Source organism: Periplaneta americana, chromosome 7, assembly GCF_040183065.1.
Source record: "Periplaneta americana isolate PAMFEO1 chromosome 7, P.americana_PAMFEO1_priV1, whole genome shotgun sequence".
NCBI lineage: Eukaryota > Metazoa > Arthropoda > Insecta > Blattodea > Blattidae > Periplaneta > Periplaneta americana.
In genome coordinates, this window is record NC_091123.1 from 12,021,481 (window position 1) to 12,040,743 (window position 19,263).

Here is a 19,263-nt window from a genome sequence, read left to right on the forward strand (position 1 = left end):
TACGGTACACTAATTTGAAGTTGTTAAAAAAATACCTTTTTTTATTTAGTTTTAATTATTAATGGTACGTGATTTTTGTGACACATTATCTATTTCAACAGAAAGGGCGTGAAATATAGTTTCAAATGCTACGTGTATGGGTGTACATATGTGTCTATCGAGAAATTATTAATGGTACGTGATTTTTGTGGCGCATTACTTATGTCAACAGAAAGAGAGTGAAATATAGTTCAAAATGCTACGTGAATGGGTGTATATATGTGACTGTAGAGGAATTATTAATGGTACGTGATAACATTATTATCACTTACTACTACCTCGTGATTTTTGTGGCGTATTATTTACGTCAACAGAAAGGGAGTGAAATATAGTTGCAAATGCTACGTGTATGGGTGTATATGTGTCTAAAGAGGAATTATTAATGGTACGTGATAACATTATCACGTACTACTACCTCGTGATTTTTGTGGCGTATTACTTACGCCAACAGAAAGGAAGTGAAATATACTTCAAAAGGCTACATGTATGGATGTATATATGTGACTGTAGAGGAATTATTAATGGTACGTGATAACATTATCACGTACTACTACCTCGTGATTTTTGTGGCGCATTACTTATGTCAACAGAAAGGGAGTGAAATATAGTTCAAAATGCTACGTTTATAGATGTGTATACGTGACTGTAGAGGAATTATTAATGGTACGTGATAACATCATTATCACGTACTATCACATCGTGAATTTTGTGGCGCATTACTTACGTCAACAGAAAGGGAGTGAAATATAGTTTCAAATGCTACGTGTATGGGTGTATATATGTGACTGTAGAGGAATTATTAATGGTACGTGATAACATCATTATCACGTACTATCACATCGTGAATTTTGTGGCGCATTACTTACGTCAACAGAAAGGGAGTGATATATAGTTTCAAATGCTACGTGTATTGGTGTATATATGTGTCTATAGAGGAATTATTAATGATACGTGATAACATTATCACGTACTACTACCTCGTGATTTTTGTGGCGCATTACTTACGTCAACAGAAAGGGCGTGAAATATAGTTCAAAATGCTACGTGTATGAGTGTATATACGTGACTGTAGAGGAAATATGAATGGTACGTGATATCATTATCACGTACTACTACCTCGTGATTTTTGTGGCGATAATAGCACATAAACTTACCACTACCGCTTCATTTTTGTGGCAATTACTTCTGTGATAGAAATACATCGAAATGTAGTTCAAAACTGTGTGTGTGTAAGAGAGAGAGCGAAAGAGAGAGTGTGTGGAGAAGAGGAGAGAGAGAGGGTGGGGGGAACGTTATGGTTATCTCCTGGCATTACGAAATAGTACAAGAGTCAATAGAATCAGCTGCGTTACATGGGGTTGTTGAGGGGAGAGGTTTGTGTACTGAAGTTTATAATGAACTATGTAACAGCGAGCTTAGAAAGTTAGCACATGCGCACAAAGGCTACTCTTTGCCTTCTCACTCAACAGAAGTCTCACTTACGCTGCATTCTGTTCCACCCAAAAATATGTCAGTATCCTTAGTAACCAGCAAACCACGTGACCGAATATTTGACTTAAATTGTGCCCAACAGCAAGAAATCCAAGGATTATAACAAAGAATTACAAAGAGCAATAATTATATGCATCTCTGGTGTTAACTGCTACAACTTAGCTTGGAATACAGTGGTGAAGATTTGGGGCAGTTTGATTTGCATAATATTCAGACACTCTTCTTCGAATTAGGTCACAACTAAATTAACCGATTGTACACAAATCTGTTCTACTATTTTGGGCACACTTTTTTTTCTGGCGTTAAATATTTTGCTATGTCTAGAGCAGCTGTTTTCTTCAATGTTGATCGCGGTACTCCTGTCACAGCTATGGTTTTGCAATTATTCATGACATAGTACCCCTCCCTCTTTAAATATACAAATTTTGAATGGCTTAGCTGACTAATTTTATTCAAACTTATAATTAAATCATCTTCGGCACAGTGTGACAATTTTAAACCTAGATAATTTAAACTAGATACCCTGCTTCGTCCATATAAGAAAGAGTCAATGCTTATCTACTTAGATATAACACGCGAAGAAAGTCCCCTGCAATCGACAAGCATCATTTTTTAGACAGAGCAAGAAAATCACGGAATATTATGGACAGTAAAAATATCGATCATGCGGCAATGAGTATTTAAGAGTTGTTAATTCTTAAAAAAAACAGTGAATCTGACACGTCAATACAAATTAATTCTCTAATAAATAAATTTCTAGAATATATCTGTCTATAAAGTAAACTATTAAATAAGCAAATACATACACAAACAAGTAGATAAATAAGTAGCCTACATAAATAAGTAAATGAACAAATGAATAAGTAAGCGAATAAATAAATAAAAGATATAAAATAAATCAACAAACCAATAAATAAATAAACATTAAAATAAATTAACAATAAAACACAAATAAATAAATAAATAAAAGTAACTAATAAATAGGCTACTTAAATACGTAAATACACAAAAATACATAAATACATAAGAAATGCATCAAAATAAATAAATAAAAGTAAATAATAAATAGGCTACTTAAATACGTTAATACACAAAAATATATAAATACATAAGAAATGCATCAAAATAAATAAATAAATAAAAGTAAATAATAAATAGGCTACTTAAATACGTAAATACACAAAAATACATAAATACATAAGAAATTCATCAAAATAAATAAATAAAAGTAAATAATAAATAGACTACTTAAATATGTTAATACACAAAAATACATAAATACATAAGCAATAAAAGGTAAAAGGTAAAGGTATCCCCGTAACATGCCATGATGGCACTTGGGGGGCAGGGAGGTAGAGCACCATGCTTTCCATGACCTCGGCACTAGAATGAGGTGGTGTACATCAACATAAACAAATAAATAAATAAATACATAAACTAATAAGAAAATAAGCTCGTAAGAAACTAAGCAAATAAGTGAATGAACGAATAAAAAAATTTAAAATTTAAATTATGGTTTATATAACGACGCTCGCAACTGCAGAGGTTATACCAGCGTCGCCGGTGTGCCGGAATTTTTGTCCCTCAGGAGTTCTTTTACATGCCCATAAATCTACTGACATGAGCCTGTGTCATGTAAACACACTTAAATGCCATCGACTTCGGCCGCCATCGAACCCGCAACCTCGAGCATATAAGGCCAGCGTTATACCAACTACGCTACCGAGACCGACTGAATGAATGAATGAATGAATGAATGAATGAATGAATGAATGAATGAATGAATGAATGAATGAATGTACGGAGATATGAAGCTATGAATAAAGAAATAAAGGAATTGATAAAAAAATAAATAAATATTACCTTAAACCCTCCAACAATATCATTAATATTTGCGCTGTTTTCAAGGCGTTGAATAATATTTCCTTTGAGACAAATACTCAGACGTGAACGTGTTTGTGACATGATGCCTTACCGGTATGCGGGGGTTTGGATTCTCGTCACAACAGACCACGTTGTACTCTTTTGCTACTTTCTTTACTCAAAAGCATTCTACTAAATGGGCGAAACAATGTTCAAATATTTCATTGTTTATATCAAAGTTATATCGTTTGTGATTTTTCCCTTGACTGCCATGGATTCACTTCCACAAGTGAAGCAATAAGTTATAACGTAATTTATGTATTGACAAAAATCAGAAAATGAGTAGGCCTAAGAATTAAGTATCAGAAAGTCTGGAAACGAGCGTTTCCCTGACAATCTCTAAATCCATGTTTTCCAGTAATTACACATACTCTTTGCAATTACAATAAAAGCTATGTTGACTGGGATGAATTTAATCCCAATGGCTACTGGAAACAATTTTCTAAATTAATAAATTCGCATCACCATCCTACGTTGCTTCAGGAATGCAATACGCTGAAGGCTCCTAAACAATTAGCACAGCTGGTATTTTTATCCATGACTAGTTACCAAAGTATACATGGTTACTGCTCAAACAGCAGCCTGCAAAGCACGGCACTGGAACAATCTATATTCTTCTACGTTGAAGCCCACAGATATTTATTTGTTTCTATCATTAAACAGCCATAAAGGGCCAAGATCATCAGGAATGCGACAAAAAAGTTCAAGGTAGCTTGAAAGACTGGATTCTAAGAATGTTTGCAAAGATTTTATTGACGGTTCGTAGCTTCTCAAGAGAAGCTTTTGATGTAGATGTTCACAAAATGCCGGTATTTTTATTGATGTCTATACAACAAAGGAATTCCAGGAAGTTCTTGAACGTATCTTGTAGAAAAAAAATGACACGTACTAGGAATAAATTTTCTAATGTACAGTATTGGCCAAAAAAAAAAAAAAAAACCGGACCGACCCTTGTAGCTCATTTCAGAGCCTTGTTCACTCCAGAGCACGATAGACTGGTAACTAGGACTTTCGTGGTTCGAATCCTGCCTGGGAAGGAAATTCTTTTTTGTTCCTTATTCAAATTTATTCCCAATACTTTTCGATTGCAGCGATATTTTACTACTTAATTAACTTATTAATCTCAGAACATGAATTTTACCAGCAATCAAAAAGTATTGGAAATAAATTTGAATAAGGAAAAAAAAAAAGTTCCCTTCCCACGCAGGATTCGAACCACGAAAGTCTTAGTTACCAGTCTATCGTGCTCTGGAGTGAACAAGGCTCTGAAATCAGCTACAAGGGTCGGTCCGGTTTTTTTGCCACTTCTGTACAAGAAGTAGGCCTGTATTTGGTTGTAATTTCTTTATTTTTTTAAAGAAGATTTAGAAGTGTTGATAAATGATAATAATAATAATAATAATAATAATAAACCGTGGCACGACAGCCCGCGGAGGGACAAACCCGAGTAGCCTGCCGCACGTTAAGACTCATCAGAAGTGAACGATCATCCAACTAAAACGGAGGTATCGTGTGATGATCCTCCCAGCTGTTATAGCCGGTTTTTGTAAGCGGATTTCGCTACCTATCGTAACTCCCCAATTCATCACGGTGGTGGGTGGGCACCGGTCCCATAGACTGGGCGAAATTTCATGAGAAAATTGCTTCCCCGTGAGGACTCGAACCAGCACGCCTTCCCTAACGCGAATCCATGGTGCATTAGACCACGATGCTATGGTGTGGGGCAAGATAAGGTTCAGAGCACGCCTGCACAAGGTTTGCGCTCTCCGAGCCGGCTCACAGCTCATGAGCGGAATGCAGATACTAGCTGCGCTCTGTATAAGGGTGGACTGGAAGAAGGGGTGATCTCGCACAAAATATACACAAAAGGAAATACAGTACTAGTAAGAGTGTTTATGAAATGAATTCCCGTTCAGTGTTTGCAGAACTATCTTCGACTATTATCTATACTAATAATAAATCTGTAGCCGAAATTTTTCTGGTAATTTTCGATTTTCCAAAAATAATTGGTCCTAACATATATAATTAACCACCCTGAAACCGAAAATCGCTTTTTTGAAATTTTTGTTTGTATGTCTGCCTGTCTGTCTGCCTGTCTGTATGTTTGTTACCTTTTCACGCGATAATGGCTGAACGGATTTCGATGAAAATTGAACCATAAATTAAGTTCGTTGTAACTTAGATTTTAGGCTATATGGCATTCAAAATACATTATTTAAAAGGGGGGTTATAAGGGGGCCTGAATTAAATAAATCGAAATATCTCGCTTATTATTGATTTTTGTGAAAAATGTTACATCACAAATGTTTCTTTAAAAATAATTTGCGATAAGTTTTATTCCTTGAAAAATTTTGATAGGACTGATATTTAATGAGATAAATGAGTTTTAAAATTAAAATAACTGCCATCTAAGGCCGTGTAATGAATTAAAAAACAGAAGACTTCGTCTATAAGGGGCCTTGGACAGCAAAAATCGAAAGCTATGAAAGATAGCCTACAGAGAATGTTTCTGTGTTTGTATGAAGTAATATTGGAAGCTAAATTAACCGATTTGTATAATTAATTATTATTTCACTATTGGAAAGTAGTTTCTCTAGATGGACACAATGCTATAATGTTATTACAGTAACTTTTGATATAATATAATATAATATAATATAATATAATATAATATAATATAATATAATATAATATAATATAATATAATATAATATAATATAATATAGTTTAAGTTATTTGAAGGGTTCAGAACCATAGCGGGCCAAGCGCCATTTACTGAATACGTAGAAAACAAGGGTTAAAATGAAGTTATTACTTAATTCAATGGAAACCTATAACAAGTAAAATAAAATATACACATTAAATCTAAATGATGTGAATCTTCATTAAGCTATGGTTGCATATAATAAAAATTAAGAAACCTGTTAAAGGAATTGTCATTGCACCAAATGAGTGTCTCTGGACCAAAATGATCGCATTTTAATTATTTGGATGCAATTTAAATTAAGTAACATATTAAACGATTTATCCTTCTATCAAACACGAATGTTCCCTGGATCAAATGTCCTATTTTAATTATGTAATTACTTTATATTTATTTCTAACGGGTGCAGCGGAGCGCACGGGTACGGCTAGTTAATTAATAAAGAAATATTTATTTTACAGAAATAATAGAAATTCTATAGCTACTTAAATGTACAATATCATTTTGTTATATTTTTATTTATCAGTACATAAAAACGAGGTTTTATACTGTTGGCAGCTGAAAGGAACAGTAGCCTACTGATCGTAATGAAACATCAGTTACAGATGTTCGATGTCTGCCTTTATTAAAGTTGATTATAGAAAACAGTTGCTCACAAATATGTTGAGCCAAACATAGCAATCATTTTCACAGCCAGCCTGTGTAGTCGTGGATTTTATTGCTAATGTTTAGTCTTGTAAAACTCAACCAGGCTAGTAGTATTATTCAAACGATCTTTAGCCCTTAGGCCACATTGAAGATCAATAAGTTCGAGCTGTAAATCGTTAAATGTTAAATGTTATGTTCCGTGTTTTAGATTCCTCCATACTGTACTGTAGCAGTAGGTAAGCAACGTGAAACAGTTACTGAGAATAGGCCTACACACTGCACTCCACTAGATAACCGAGTGGTCGTTTCCCTATCCTCTAGCTATAGCAAGTCTATATCATTCTGACGTATCTTCCCCTCCGTTTCGGTGAGCGGTAAACACGGCTCTCCCGCTCCAAAGGAGCAGGTATGGTTTAGAGAAAGTAAACAAGTCTGAGATTAGGCATTTTTAATTTTCAAAACGGAATGAAAGTCTAAGAATGTGATAGAGGATAATTAATTTGCAGTTACGTTTAACTGAAGATTAATTTGATGTCTTAATCTGAGATTAAGTTTTTTTTTATACAACTGACTATAAGACAATCAACTACTAATAGAATTATTATAGCTAATATGACAAAAAAATCTAATTTTCGCTGAACTTGTAGTGAAAAGGAATTGTTCAATGGATATTGGAACATCCTGTACGTAAACAAATAAATGTAGTGAACAAGGAGATGAAGAAATGTTAAAAGATAATTCTCCGCGATTCCGCCTGGCGGAAGAAGGTAGAACCCAGCAATCCCTGAACACGTGTTGTTCTATTGTAGCTAGTTTGTTTTGCTTATCACCAAGCAAACAAAGCCTTCAACTGTCTCCACACTTCGCGCCGACAAAGGGCCGGCTTACTTCAAGCAGCTTCCGCACTGATAAAGCCGATCACAATAAGATGTGATATTCAGAGCAAGAAAAGCGGAGATGCATATCTCTGCATTGGAAAACGGGCGTGTTCCCCGCTGACTACGATAGTTCTGAATATTTCTCTACCGTATTGACTTTCCATCCGGAGAGGTGAAGCAGAGCGCTGTCAGTCGGCTCTCTTCCACAAGTTGCAGAAGTGGTAAGAACGAGGAGAATTGACCGTACAGTCCTCACAGTCACTCTGCTAACACTAGCCTATAATTAGAGTCAATAAATGGCAAAGTCCGACAATTAGTGGAAATACAAAATATGCCGACTTACGTCCATCTTACCGGACATATCCGCGCAAGTCTGTCTGAAGGCAATGTTACATGTCGCCTGGTTCGGAATCTGTGTGACTACATTGCATTCCGACTGTTATTAGAATTGCCATCTCGAGTATAACACAAGCGACTAGTCTCGTTTTCCTTTCAGGTGGCCCACATTCAATTCCCGGGCCAGGTCATGATGAAATTTGTAGTGGACAAATAAGACATTGGAGATGGTTTTTCTCGGGGTACTCTCGTTTTCTTTTATCATTCGACTGACATTCTTTTTAATTTTCATTTCATTTATTGTATTCCATAGATCTTACATTAGCAATGAGGCTTGAAGATGTGGAACAAGTCAAAATTTTATAAGATTAGAATTATAATTTTTACAATTTCAATTTCAATATTTTACAATTTTTTGGCGAGATATAGTGAGATGAGGAGACACCGAGGATTCGCCAACGGATTACCTGGCATTTGCCTTATGGTTGGGGAAAACTTCGGAAAAGCTCAACCAGGTAATCAGACCAAAGGAGGTGAAGTGAAGTGAAGCTGAGGACTCGCCATTGACCACACCGCATCAGTTTCACGGCTGGGGAAAACCTCGGGAGAAACCCAATCAAAGAAATCAGACCAAACGGGGGATCCAACCCAAGCCCAAACGCACCTCCGGATCAGCAGCCCAGCGAGTATGCCGACTGAGCTACATCGATGGCTCTACTAAAAATATACACTACATAGCCAATCAGATTATTAAATTTACAAACGCAAACGATTATTCATCAGTTGAGCTATAAAATATAATACATAGCAAGTAAATTAATTAAATTTGAAGGCATAAACAGTTCAATCAGTTTAAATATACAGAAATTGACAATATAATGCATATTACTTCAATTTATTAAACATAAACAATTCAGCAGCCAAACTATACAAACATATACAATACAAAGTAAACAGATTAATAAAATTTACAAGCATACTTTTAAGCTATACAAAATTGTATAATTTATATCAAGTAGATTAATTCAATTTATAATCATAAACAATTCATCAATATAGCTACATCCTATTATACAGTTAATCAGTTAAGCTATACAGACTATTATTCATTTTAAAAGCATATACAATTAATCAGCCAAACTATTATACAATACATAGTAAACAAATTAATTCAATTTACAAGTATATTTACGTTAAGCTATACAAAATTGTACAATTCATATCAAGTAGATTAATTCAATTTATAAGCTTAAACAATTCATCAGTTGAGCTATACAGACTACCATTCAATTTACAGCATATACGATTCATCAGTTGAGCTATACAGACTACTAATCAATTTACAGCATATACAATCCATCAGTTGAGCTATACAGACTACCATTCAATTTACAGCATATACAATTCATCAGTTGAGCTATGCAGACTACTATTCAATTTACAGCATATACAATTCATCAGTTGAGCTATACAGACTACCATTCAATTTACAGCCTATACAATTCATCAGTTGAGCTATACAGATTACTATTCAATTTACAGCATATACAATTCATCAGTTGAGCTATACAGACTACCATTCAATTTACAGCATGTACAATTCATCAGTTGAGCTATACAGACTACTATTCAATTTACAGCATATACAATTCATCAGTTGAGCTATGCAGACTACCATTCAATTTACAGCATGTACAATTCATCAGTTGAGCTATACAGACTACTATTCAATTTACAGCATATACAATTCATCAGTTGAGCTATGCAGACTACTATTCAATTTACAGCCTATACAATTCATCAGTTGAGCTATACAGACTACCATTCAATTTACAGCCTATACAATTCATCAGTTGAGCTATACAGACTACTATTCAATTTACAGCATATACAATTCATCAGTTGAGCTATGCAGACTACTATTCAATTTACAGCCTATACAATTCATCAGTTGAGCTATACAGACTACCATTCAATTTACAGCATATACAATTCATCAGTTGAGCTATGCAGACTACTATTCAATTTACAGCATATACAATTCATCAGTTGAGCTATACAGACTACTATTCAATTTACAGCATATACAATTCATCAGTTGAGCTATGCAGACTACTATTCAATTTACAGCATATACAATTCATCAGTTGAGCTATACAGACTACCATTCAATTTACAGCCTATACAATTCATCAGTTGAGCTATACAGATTACTATTCAATTTACAGCATATACAATTCATCAGTTGAGCTATACAGACTACCATTCAATTTACAGCATGTACAATTCATCAGTTGAGCTATACAGACTACTATTCAATTTACAGCATATACAATTCATCAGTTGAGCTATGCAGACTACCATTCAATTTACAGCATGTACAATTCATCAGTTGAGCTATACAGACTACTATTCAATTTACAGCATATACAATTCATCAGTTGAGCTATGCAGACTACTATTCAATTTACAGCCTATACAATTCATCAGTTGAGCTATACAGACTACCATTCAATTTACAGCCTATACAATTCATCAGTTGAGCTATACAGACTACTATTCAATTTACAGCATATACAATTCATCAGTTGAGCTATACAGACTACCATTCAATTTACAGCATGTACAATTCATCAGTTGAACTATACAGATTACTATTCAATTCATAGCCTACCTTTCTTTCATCTAATTTGTCATCTACAACAGTAAAAAAATAGGCTGGGGTAATTTCTTAGGGGTAGTACCGATTTCCGACGGTGATATAGGAAGGGCTAGGAGCTCCAGGCCCCTGGGGTTTGGCAGTTACTCGTCTGAGGAGGGGTTCTAATTCTGGCGGAACTGTGGTAGGATCGCAGACTTGTCAGCATCGGATTCACTAATATCACCTAGGCCATCTGTCGCACTTGGACAATCATCGTATATACGAAGTTTCTCAAAACTTTTTTTGTGAAATGTTAGATGGTGAACCATAACGGTTATTTTGAATATAAATTTATAAATAACTTCTTTTAATATACAAATATTTTAAATTGTAATTTGGAACACGATATTGTGATGTAATTTCTATTACATGGGTTTCCTATACTTAGTTTGGATTATAACAACATCAGAACAATATTAAAATATAGGTAATTACGAAATTATGGGGGAATTAACTATGTAGGTCCGAGCCCATTTCTTTTAGGGTTCATCCCATTTATCTTAGCGTCTTAGGCAGTTGGCGACTTGGTGTTCTACAACAATGGAAATGGTCCGTAACCCGGAATAGGGATTTGTCGGGGGTGCCATCAAGAAATATGACAAGATATGCAATAACAACATTTTATTCACACAGCTGTACAGTTAACAATTTCACACATGGGTGTAGTAGCCACTGCCGATATGGTACCCTGGTCCACCATAGCCGCCATAGGCGTGTGGGTAGCTGGAGCCGTGGTGATGGCCATGGTGGGCGTGCTGGATGCCGTAGTCAAATTTGTAGCCTTGTCCGTTGCCTAAAAGACAGAAAGGAACTGGAAACTGCTGCATTGAACTAAACTCCATGTGATATGGCTGTAGTTCTGTTAACAAGACATTTGTGATCGCCGATTTAGGAGACACCATTTCGTACGCAAATAAATAATTATTTAAATTAAGTAAAAGAAGTCAAATTGTACAGTACAACAATAAAAAGTAGACGAGTTACTGACAGTGAAAGTTGCGATATTACTTCATAATGGCTTCCTCATTCCATGAGGCCTAGTCTCCAGACAACAATGCAATTGATAGTCAAAATAATTCACACATAAATATGACGCCATTGAATTGTTCAAAATTGTAATGAATATATATATATATATATATATATATATATATATATATATATTAAGTTTATTTGTACACGCTTTAATATCTGTGGTCATATCGCGTGTATAGGATCAATAGGCCGTTTTTACTCTCCACAGATACACATCATGCATAGCGTGGCCCGTTGAAGTGGTGTGCAACTTGAAAGTAGGTCACAGTCCTGCCATCTATCCGCAATATGCGGAACCCGAAACACTCAAGTGAAGTGGGTATGCATTAGGCATACACCACTATTGTTGAGTTCCTGTTTCTATTGTGTGTTGTAGATGGCTTGTGTTCATGTAACTGATTTTAGATTTTGTTCAATATTTATAATATTGATGATTGAAACGGTGATGAATATGGTATGTAAATTTCCAACCCCACATTTGCCTTTGTCACTGAGGTAAATCATAAAAAAACCCAGTCAGATTGGTTGGCCACGGGGGGTTTGAACCCGGGATCTATCGAATGCGAGTCTCAAACGTTGTCGTTAATCTTTCAATTGCAATAATTACTTTATTTTATGTTGTTTGTAATGTGAGCCATTTCATTTGTATTATTTAAATTTGTTCATTTTTTCCTTCTTTCTGTATCTATAATACACTTTTGAGCATCCTAACACTAGCGTTGCTAATACGGGGGTAAATTCATTTAAATTAATCTATTTGATATTTCCGGTATTATTTAATACAGATAATAGTATTTTTCTACGATAACGCATAAAGTTACATTTTACCCACTGTTATTCAGTTCGTAAAGTGAGCCTTTGAAACACTAGTGCTTAAGAAAGTAAGTAATCACTGACATTCATTTTACGCACTGCCAAAGGAAATGGAATATTCAATGAGCAAAATTATTCAATAAGAAATTAATGCATTACCTCAATCTCTAGTGACGTAAATATTACACGTAACACAAATAAGTAACAAATCTGACATTAATATTTACATTTTAACTCTTATTATTCCGGAGTTGTATCTGTGGTGATCATTGCAGTAAGATGTAGCATTCAACTTTTCCTAACTCCTTTGTTGATTATGGTCGGTTCAGACGGCCATGAAATCGTGATCATGATCATGATCATACTCCACGGATATTTATTTCTTAATGGTTCTGAGTTTAGACGGCAATGACATTGTGACCTTATAACCTCTCCAACTAGAAATAGGTATATTTATTTAATGTAAATTTGTGCTATCGTAGAAAAAACATTTTATGATACAAAATCGTAAAGTTATCTTTTTGTCCCTCTCGTGTTTGTTAAACTCAGCTTCGTTTGTTTTCATGAAAAAGCATGAAGATTTTTTTATCATAAATAAGTATTAATGTATGTAATATGTATTTTTATTGTAATAAATTTATTATTATTATTATTACTATTATTATTATTATTATTGAAGCCGTGTTACATAATGTATAATTTTTGTTTGCTGTAAGTACTTCCTATCAAGTCCCGCGCCGTGGCGTCGTGGTCTAAGGCATCGTGCCTAGTACTCGCGTTACGGAATGCGCGCTGATTCGAGTTCTCATGGGGGAAGAAATTTTCTCATTAAATGTCGGCCAGTGTATGGGACCGGTGCCCACCCAGCATCGTGATGCACTTGGGGAGCAACGATAGGTAGCGAAAATCTGGTTCAGCACACAAGCTGTAACGGCTGGGGGATCATCGTGTCTACCACACGATACCTCCATTCTGGTCGGATGATCGTCCACCTCTGTTTCGGCAAGTGAACGTGAGGCCAGCACCCCGTTGGTCGGACTTGGTCCTTCAGGGCTGTAGCGCCATGGATTTTACTTCATATCAAAGGATTAATTTCCATCCAAACTGCGATCTTCAAAATCAGTAACCCAAAAAGCGTGACCTAACCTCCTTACAAAATAGTATTAATGGTTTTACTCAATTATCACGGTTTGTCATCTCTGCTATAAAATAATTCAACAATAAGGAATTGTCCACTGCAGTGAGTAACGATTAGCATGCCTCACCATGAAACTAGCGGGCCCGGATTCAAACCCTGGCTGGAACAAGTTATCTCGTTGAGGATTTTTCGGGGTTTTCCCTCAACCCATTCAGAACAAATGCTGGGTAACATTTGGCGCTGGATCCTGGACTCATTTCGCTGGGATTATGACCTTCATCTCATTCAGATGCTAGATAACCATAGCAGTTGATAAAACGTCGTAAAATAACCAATTAAGAAAAGGAAGTGGATGCTGAATGTATGATCAACGAGCGAAGACATCCGATTTTAAAAACAAGATATATTATACGAGGCACTAACTCTCTTCTTGCACTGACCTCCCGCTGTTTTGAAATGCACTCGGTATCCAGCATTTAATGAACCATTTTCTTAAACAAGCACTCCCTTTCGAGACGCTTCAAGCATTCCTGCACAGATATAAGAGGCTCTTTTTTGTAAGAGATAGACAACGTGGTACATAATTACCGTCTTTCCCCTAATGATACGTTTTTGACATTGTTATTAATCTATGCACTACCGTAGGGTGAAAACATTGTGTAGACACCAATTATACGTAAATGCAGAGGCGTAACAAGATGCAATGGGCCCGTCCGATGCATCAAATTATCAAGTTTTCGTTTTTTTAGTTATTTAGCGACGCTGTGTCAACTACCTAGTTTATTTAGCGTCGAAGGGATTGGGGGTAGCGAGATGAGGCAGAGGATTCACCATAGATTACCTAACATCTGCCTTAAGGTTGAAGGAAACCTCGGAAAAAACCAAACCAGATAATCAGCCCAAGCGTGAGTCGAACCCATGCCCCAGCGCAGCTTCAGATCAGCAGGCAAGAGCCTCAGCCGACTGAGCTACGCCGGTGGCTAAATTAACAAGTTATTTATAGCATCAGAGGGAGGGGTTTCTATGACCCAGCGCTACGACAGAGCTTTTGTGTTAACCCCCATATAGCGGCTTTCAAAATCCACATCAGCTTAACTTGGCAAAGCTTCATTTCTCAAACTAGTTTATTAAACCGTGTCGGACTGTAAAGAAAACAACTATGGCAATGTCCATATTTTTATGTGTTGTACAATATTATAGTGTTGTGAAATTTTAATTTTCCTACCAATTTTTTTCTATTGTTCTATTGAAATTATATAGCATATAGCCTATTAACCTGTTGTATCCTATAGGATACTTTATCAATTTAAGTGTGAAATAATAGTACATTATGCAACGAGCCTATAATGATAGTAATTAAGACGCAAGTATGGATATTTATGAAGCGAGCGCAAGCTAATTGTCTACATTCCTCAGCCACAGCAGGGACATAATCTATAAACTTACATAGAACATTCCAGTATGACGTTTTGGTTCCTCTATCTTAAATAGATTTTCCTTCAAAGTCTTCCATAGTATTCATGTTATAGCCTACCTAATGGTTCATACATCAGGCCATAATAACAGGGAAGAAATGTTTTCTTTGTACTGCTGCCAGAAACTAACAGCTCTGAAAGTCTGCCATCTTGTAATTTAGTAGAGTTATTTCGTTATTCACTTTATCTTCTACTCCAAAATTAAATAAAATATTGCATGACTTACAATAAAAGATTCCGGGCTTTTGTCCATTTGAATGCCTTGAACATGCCACGCTCCATTGTATTAAATAAAATTGTAAACTTCTTGCGTTTTAGAATTAGATACAGTAATAATATAGCGTAATCCATTAGTATAATTAAATAATTAAATAAATTACTCACTCGTGTTCCGACCCAAATATACATTATAATATATTTCGTTTGAAATAATAGCCGACATCTTCTCTGTAAGGAAATAGTGTTTTCCTTATAATCTTCTCCGTACTGTTCAATTTTATGACGAAACTGCAGAATTAACGTGGTAATTAAATGCTATCACAGTGTTTAATCTTACCTTAAATTACAACAAATGTTAGAAATGATTTCCATCTGTCCATAGAGAAGTTTCACGTTGCATCAATAAATTTTTGAACATAAGCACCAGTTTTTCTCGTGTAATCTTATGAAAAACATTATGGATATCATGTAATGAGCATCCTTTTAACTGATAAGGTGCTTTCGAAATCCAGTGACGAATGTTTTTGTAATATTTCGATATAATATATGTAGCCACAGTTTGTCACAAAAAAAGTAACAAAGAATTTGAGAAAATCCTATGATTATATGCAATTTTTCGTTCTGCGAAGGAATTTTACAAGGTTACATTTATCCGGATCAAATTTCTGCACATTTAAAGGAAAAAACTTAAATTCTTTCTCTAATTTATCTATAGTAATTTCAATCTATTCACAAAAAATCAGAACTAGATTGGGATTTAATTAACTATTACATGATTAAAAGAAAGTACATAAAGATTAGAAGAAATAAAGTATTCTAATACAATAAAATATTAATTTAATTACTACAATACTAAACTGTTTTGAAAATGTATTCTGATTTCATAGATATCTGACCCTACTAATCGATAGTGATCGATAATTTGTTGGTGTAAGCGTGGATTCTTTAGTTATTACTTCTATGGATAGATGGCGAAGATAATAGTCACTGTTGCCAATCGTAGATGTATACCCGTATTACAGAAATCAATTTTTCATCCCACTCTACTGATTGTAAAACAACACTGAGTTTGGCTGGGAACCGCTGATATTGTCTAAATTAGAAGAATAATATATGCTTAATCTACCATTTTCATTTCCCTTGACATTTTTTAACTGTTTCCAACAATGGTGCCACCTATTGAGAAGTAGCGGAACTCTTTCAAAATTTGTCAGTGTTTGTTATCTTTGCTTCTGACTTAACCCGTGTTTGGAAAGTTCGCTTACACGATCATAAAATCGTAGGTCGGATACCTTTGAATGTCAGTGTACTATCTCATCACTACAAATATTCCGCTAGATGGCAGTAGTTTGTTATGATGAGCTGTTACCAGTTGTGCCAACTATAGTCTATTTTTTATTTTAGGTTATTTAGCGTCTGACTATAGTCTACAATCTTCATTGAACTCTGTTGGCGATTACTAGTCAAGAGGGCTTTGTTGATTCAGTTTCATTTTTATTAAAACAGTTGCATTCCACTTAAATGATCAATATATATTAAACAATCTCTGATACGTGACTATCCATAATCTCATACAGCAGAAACTACTGGGTGTTCAGTTCAATGTGTGTCATGGCTCTCTGTATGCTGTCACGTGGCTAGCCGATGAGCCTAGAGAATTCAATCTTCCTACACTTCCGCAGAGGCGTATTACCTATGAGCTAGAGAAGTTGCCTAGCAAGTACGGCGTTCATTCTGAAGAGTACGTACATATACGTACGGTAACGCCGGTAGTGGCAGGAATGTGAACTGTTTGGAAGCACGTACTGTAGGGATATGGGGAGAGGGTTAAGACGATTACTTACGTATTTGTTGACATTAACTTCGACGGTCAACATGGACACGGAGCATTTGATTTGAGTTGTGGAATGTTACCGTACGCAACCGATGATAACAAATACCCTGCGTACGACTTGCCGGCGCAAAACACAGTTCGAAAGAGGTTATGGTAGCACACGGACCGTACAGACCGCCATCTGTTGCTACGACGTTCAAGTTATACCGTACACGTTCTCAAGTTCAGATTGAACGCCTTGAATAATAGGCAACTTCTCTGACATATAAGCTGAAACTCGCTTCAAATCGGTGACTCAACAACAGTGACGTCATGGCACACTTTGAAATGAACGCCCAGTATAACATAAGCTAAATAAAATATAAACAAAATAAATTATAGAAAAGTTTTAATTAATTATGAAATAAACATAAATCATTTTAAAAGGGTACAATTATTGAAAGTATAATGCTGATAAACAACAACCAAATGCTAGGGAGGTGATAAAAATTGTAGGATAAGCAGCCATGGTTGGTTGAAACACGTCGTTCCTTACAGTTTCATTGGTCAAAAGTAGTATGACGTAGTAAAAGTGTAATAATTACCATAATACACTGCTCTCTTGAATTGACTGACCATATCGGGAATTAAATCAATGGTTTTCCCAAAACATGCTATGAAATGTTTCATATAAAACAATTTTTATCTCGGAAAGGAAGCGAAAACGAGAAAAATTGTATTGAACTTTTCCGTTTGAAATATCTCAAAGAATAACCCTTGAAATTAATGTCCTTACTTACGGCTCATCCTGTATATGTGGACTTTCTTTGTGTACATAGGAATAGACCCGTTGACTTTATCATTTTATTTGATATGACAGACATTTTCCATGGCATCCATTACAAAGCTTTTATGTGAAGTAAAGTAATGTAAAAGATACGAAAGAGTTGTGCATATCCAAGAAAATGTTTTCTAATATTCTGAACTTTAGGATAGTGCTTGAGACTGTAGGTATTTTCGTAGGCATTTATTTCGGTATTGTTTCCATGGCTACAACGATTAGTAATTCTTCTCCCGAGATTAAAATTAGCATTGTATTGTAATTAATGGAAAGTCGAAATATCATTTTGACTATTACACTTTTACTACGTCACACTACTTTTGATCAATAAAACGGTACGAAAGGACGTCTTTCAACTAATCATGGCTGCTTATCGCACAATTTTATCGCGTCCATTGCATTTGTTTAATGTTATCGCGTCCCTAGCATTTGCTTAATTTTATCGCGTCCCTAGCATTTGTTTCTTTGTTTGCCAACATTTGAAACTGCACTGGTCTGGATGTCAAAAAAAAAAAAACAGAAAATTACAAACCAATCCAGTCGATGCACAGCACTTTCAAATATGACTCGCATTGGCATTCAAGAACAAGAAGAATAACAATATATGAAGAGCACCATTCGAAAATCCTGAATAAGTTGAGGGATACACCATGTACATCAACGAGTTCACTTCTTTTACGCACATGTCCAATATAACATCAACTGAACCACCAACCACTAAAACATTCAAATTTGAAAATTGTACTTTCAATAATTGTTTTTTTTTATTGTTCATGTTTATTTTTTTATTTCATCATCGTTAATTAAAAAGTTTCTTGTTTATTTCATCATCCCTAATTAAAACTTTTCTAACACTTATTTATATCATTTAGGTTATGTTTGTTATAGCTTCTGCTATATGATATTATGAATAGTCACGTATCAGAGATTGTTTAATACTAAGATTTATTGAAAATCATCTGTCAAGTGACGTTGATTACTAGGATCCGGGTAATTGAAGTGGAATGCAACTGTTTTAATAAAAATGAAACTGAATCATCAAAGCCTTCTTGACTAGTAACCGTCCACAGAGTTCAATGTAGATTCCATAGTTGGCACAACTGATGACAAGAAAACAGCTAAACAACACACTACTGCCATCTAGCGAAATATTTTAGAGATGGTACAATAATACATTTGAAGACAGTTGTATTTTCGTAAGTCAATATT

General features: G+C 35.1%; 1 protein-coding gene across 3 annotated transcripts in view; it reads left to right on the forward strand.

The window, feature by feature from the left end:
* LOC138702919 (neuropeptide Y receptor type 1-like) overlaps positions 1-19,263 on the forward strand; it is a 709,682-nt gene that overhangs the window by 216,862 nt on the left and 473,557 nt on the right. The gene's annotated exons all lie outside the window — the stretch shown is intronic.